The sequence below is a fragment of the Pteropus vampyrus genome, unplaced genomic scaffold (genome assembly GCF_000151845.1).
Source record: "Pteropus vampyrus isolate Shadow unplaced genomic scaffold, Pvam_2.0 Scaffold69, whole genome shotgun sequence".
In the NCBI taxonomy this organism is placed as follows: domain Eukaryota; kingdom Metazoa; phylum Chordata; class Mammalia; order Chiroptera; family Pteropodidae; genus Pteropus; species Pteropus vampyrus.
The window spans coordinates 4,387,887-4,393,573 of record NW_011888850.1 but is presented as its reverse complement, the minus strand read 5'-3'; positions in this window follow the sequence as shown (position 1 = coordinate 4,393,573).

Genomic DNA, 5,687 nt, shown 5'->3' with positions numbered 1-5,687 from the left:
GTTACTAAAACTTGAACATAAAAAGAATGACGAATGGACTGAACTCAACAACTTAATTGTAAGCACGCATGAGTTTGGCTCCTGTGAATACATTTTTTAACACACACTATTTTTCATGGTCTCTTATATGGATAGCGTCCCTACCACGTGAAGAAAGACCAATGACATTTATGACTCACCGAAGAACAGATTGGAAGCAATCAGCACCCTCACTCCTTGCCTGGGGTCCAGCCCAATGAGTCACAGAATCCTCCATCCTTGCTGAGTCTCTTGTCCAACTTCCCTCCAAGGCTCATCCCTGGAGACTGATTACAACCATCTGCTAAGAGCTCTTCCTCTGACCAAAAAAAATTTAAAAGCTACAAATTGTCAAACAGGAAGAATACAAGAACAATGGGGCAAAATAACCAGATCTTAAACCATGCTTGGAATTTATAATCCCAAGCAGCTGCAAATGCATCCAGCTGAGATCTCAGAAGATGTGGGTCAAGTGTCCAGGGAGCAACAGGCTGAGGCCTCGTTCCCATTGGAGTTGGACCAGCTGGATTTATGGGTCCAGGAGCTCCGAGACTATATGAATGTTGGTTACTGTTACATTTTCTCCACTTAGGTCCAGCTCCGTTTGGGAGAATTTGTGGAATGGCTTTTGGTCTGGGTCGTTTCTTTATTGGCAGATTTACTTTTTCAAGGTATTTTTAAGGCAAAAGGAATGTAACAGGAAACCTGCAGCATATTAAAGAGTTAGCTACTCTCTTGGAAAAAGTGGAATGATTAACTGAACGCTTTGAAACATGCAATGTGTGATCAATATGAGCAGAGGGAAGATCAAGATGAGGAAATCTTAACTAGGAAGAGACAAGAGAAGAGGATTTCAGCGTTAACACCGTTTAAAAGCCAAGCGTTCTTCTGATAATGAACTGTAGCGACAAACCACAAGGGATAACTGCTTTATTAAAAAATAAAAAGATGAAGACGTCTAGACAAAATTATTAGAGATCATGTCTTAAGTGTTCCTGTACTGGAAAATATAAAACCGTATAGAGTCTTTCCTCACTTTCCTGCCTTTTCACGACCAAAACCCAAGACGTGAAGAAATTATGGAAGAAATTATCTGGGACCCAGGGATGTTCCCACATAAAAGGCGAGCAGATGTTTCCACATGACTGAAAGTTTTCTTCTCATCTTTGTAGACAGTAGATGCTTTGATGGTAGGGTTGGTATCCGATTATTTTACACCCCTTCCTCTGCAAACACAGACAAAGCTCTCAATAAAAGCTAGGTGAATTAAATTGAATTGTAATCATGGATTTTTGTTGATCTTGTTCTTTAAGTGCTATTTTTTTGTTACTTTCTGTTTAGATTTGAGTCTTAACGTGAATTGTACACAAGGCTTTGGACGGATTAAAGAAAGACAGAGAATAAGATGAGAGAGTTTGGGATAAAGAGAGTGAAATGTGGCCTCAATCGCCCCAACCGTTAAGTGAGGAAGATGGACAAAGATGACCTCCAAGTTCCTTCCAGCTTTAACACACGAGCTTTGCTGCTTCTTCCCATCTCATGGATATTTTTGCTTTTAGCATCTCTCAATTCAAACCTCCTCTGAAATATTGCATTTTCTAGTCATTCCATCACTATTAATCTAAAATATTGGAATGTCCAACAAAGAAGGGCTTTAAATAAAGTATTTAGTAAATAAAATATGAGACATCTCTGTGACAAAATACTATTGACAATGTGGCTGGTAAGATATTGATAATGTCACTAGATGGCCTCTTGTTAACGTGGAAAGTTGTTTCTAAGAAAGGAAAAAAATGGAAAACCAAGATATTATAGTAAAAGAAACCCTGGACTATCTGGAAAGAGATTCACCAACACATAATTATCTCCAGATGGTGGGACTGTGAGTGAATTTTATTGTTCTTTTTGGTTAATGTATTTTCTAATATTTTTACAATGAACATAGATTACTTGTGTTTTAAAAATAGGAAAGAAATAAAAGACTACATCTCAAATGACCTTAAAAAACAAACAGACAAAAGACTGCTCAAGCTATTCTTAAACTTTTCTGGGGAAGGGAATTCCTTGCCCTCCATTTACCCACTCGAGTCTGTCGGAGCTTCTTATTGACTTCACAGTCGAACTACAGCTCTCCACCTGGCCCAGAATCCATCCTCAGCTTGCATTAGCTTCACCTTTGCCCAGGCTCTTCCCAAACATGGTCTCTCCCCAAACATGGTCTCTCCCCCAATTCTTCTGGACTAGATCCACTAAGCTTCTTCTAGGTTCCTTCTAGTGTCATGGAACTGGAAGGCTAAAAGCTCAATTCCCAGACTCCTTTGAGACTGCGGTTCTGGATACAATTTAGGTTCTGCAATGAGATCCCCTTGCATGAAGAGTAAGAGACAGAACGAGGCAGAAGCTCTTTCTGCAGTGGTACTGCCTGACAAGCACACACTGACAAATGTGGCAGCAGCAGCCCAGCCCCACTGGTTCGTGCATGTGGGGTGGCTATGGAGCAGCCAGAGTGGTGACAGTACTGTTTCTGGTAGTTTCCTGACCTTTGTATCACAACCACTGTAGTGTGAACCTGAAACCAGATGACCAGCCTGAAGATCTCCTGACATTCCTGCAGCCCTGCCGGTGATTTTGTAAGGCACCTAATTTCCTGTATTTCATCCTTTTCTGCTTGACATGCCTGCCATGGTTTCTTTTTCCTGCACTGAACCCTGAGTGATACATCACCCAGGCAAAGTCTACTGGCCTTGCAAAGCCTGGTTCAGGTCCCATCTTCTTCACGAAAACTTCACTGAAGATGGTGTGGATCTAACTAACGATAACCTCACTTTGCGGATTTCACTAAATTAGAGCAGTGATAACAGACTGCTGAGGGCCCCTTGGATGGCTTTTATTTCTTTTCTATTTGGGGTTTCATGTTAAGATTTTCTTAAACAAAGTGTTCCCTATCAAAAAGAGCTTTGGAACCCACCAGACTACCCTTAAGACAAGGACTTTCTTGCACAGAATATGCTATTTCTTTTAAAACAACCATCATGTTGCAACCAAAGGAATAGAGACAAGAATGGGGTTTATTCTATGCTTTCCCTGAGGTGAGGGACTCACACGTTTCACTGAGGCTCCTTTCTGAGAAATAAAAAATCCACCCCTCCCATTTCGGTGAAGCCCCGCTCCATCTTTAGTGAGACGGGGAGCAGCTGTACCCCATGCTCTCTTTTGCATCCTCACCAGTCGGTGAGATCTCTCTTCCCCCATTTTCAAATTTGTGTCCACCCAAAATGAAATTTGGAGCTCTCTGCAACAGATTGGTGGTTTATATCATTTGATACAGAGGGCTGGGCCTGCAAGAAAATTGGCTTCTAGGGAGAGAGAGCCTTACTGTGCTCTTTCCCATCACAGCAAGGCTCAAGTATGAGTGGTCAAAATGGATTTCCACTTTTCACCCATACAGTAGAGTAGTTCATCTGGCATAACATGCAAAACTAATAGTTGTAGATTTGATACGTTTCTCCACAAATACATTTCTCTGTAAACCTGGACTTGAAGACACACAAAAATTTTTTGTCTGGACTGCAGCTCCTATAGAAGTGGGCATCACCTCTCAGTCCCTAAGATATTATAAAGAGAGAATGGTATGATGAAAATGATTCGTGTTAGCACACCTTTCATCAAAAGCATTCTAATAACTTTCTAGACTCCGTGTAGAGAGAACATTGGGCATTTCTGACTGTCACTGTCTCGGGGTGAAGTACAGCAACTGTTTTATGATATAATTGTGCCTGGTGATCACAGTGTTTGGAAGAACTGGAGAATCTCATCTCTAAAAGAAATGCTGAGAAGCATCAAAGTAACTCTGGGCAGGATTACATATCTTCTAGGGCATGGGAGCATTGTTTCAAGTGTCATGGACTCTTTAAAAGTATCTATTCAGGCTTCCTTTGCCCCCCATCCCCCTAATTTTCTGGAGCTTTTGTTTGGTACCAGTTCAGAAGAGGTCTGTTTCTTTCCAAAGAGGCATCTCATGTGGGTTTGCAATTAATAGGCTTGGAATTTAGGTGGTGGACACGTACCAAATAACTAAGGAAATGGGCACCAAGAGAATTGGAAGAATGTAGACGAATGTAGAATTATTATTATTATTATTTTAATTAACTGTACTTGCTTGCTTTATTAATCCTCATTTGCATAATACTGAGTAAAACACTTAGCTAATCCATGGCTATATTTGCAATGTTCTTTACCCAGAATAAATCTATTCAGCATTTATATAGCACCTATTGGTTTATGATGCTAATATAGTAAATTCACATTTCTGTTAAGGCTTAAATGAAAGAAGTTGAAAGCCCAGTCTATTATATTACCTTCTTTATATAGAAACTTTCATCATGGAGAATTCAAATTGCTTTACGAAGTGCAGTGAAACCCTTTTACAGTGAATTCCTAAGGGGGCAGCTACAGCAGTGTTAGCTGGGGCATTTTATCGTACCAGCATTGTATTCAGCACTATGGGATTGATGGGGAAAGGGTAGATTTAAAAATCTTATAGTCCCTTGGAACTCAAATTGTGTTATCTGCCAAGGTGTCTACAGTTCAGAGAGAAGGAAAAATTAAATTCTATTATCGACCTATTATTAAATGAAATTTTAGCCTTACAGTATAAAAGTATGCACGTGGAAAATATTTAATGCAAAGAAAAAACACCTTAATACAGTAAGTGAGAAATACATCACATGCAGAGAACGTGCTAGTAAATACCAAGTATTTGATAATTAACACATTTCTCAAGAGCACAATTTACCTTCTTCTTAAGAGTTTATTCAAGTATAACATTCACAAAAGTGTACAAACCACAAAGGACAACTCAATGGATTTTTAGAAAGTGAGGTCACCTATGTAGCCAATGTCCTATTGGAGAAATAGGATGGTACCAGAACCCCTGGGGACCCCATATGCATCCTCTCAGTTATTTCCCTATATCCTCAAGGGAACTACTCTTCTGACTTTTAACACAATCGATGAGTTTTCCTAGTGTTTGAACTTTATGCAGATGGAATTATATGGGATATACTCTTCATGATGGCTTCTTTTGCTCATTATTATGACTGTGAGTTTATCCACATAATTGTATATTCCCCAAATTAATCCACAGATTCAACAGAATTCTTTTCAAAGTTCCAATTGGCTTCTTTACAGATGTTAAGAAACCGATCCTAAAATTCATATAAAAATGCAAAGGACCCAGAACAGACAAAACAATATTGAAAATGAAGAACAAAATTGATGTACTCACATGTCCCAATTTCAAAACTTACAATAGAGCTGTAGTAATCAAGACCGTATAATATTAGCATAAGGACAGATATAGATCAGTGAATAAAATTGATATAGATATAGATCAGTGAATAAAATTGACAAACCAGAAATAAACCTTTATGGAAAAAATACGTGAACATTTATGTTAATAGATGTTTGATGAGGGTGCCAGAAAAATTTAATGGAGAAAAGAGTAGTTTCATTAGCAAATGGTACTTGGACAATTAGATCTCCACGTGCAGAAAAATGAAGACAGACACCTACCTCACATCATATATAAAAATGAACTCAAAATGGATCAGACCTAAATGTAACAGCTACGACTATAAAATTCTTAGAAGAAAATGTAAATCTTTGTC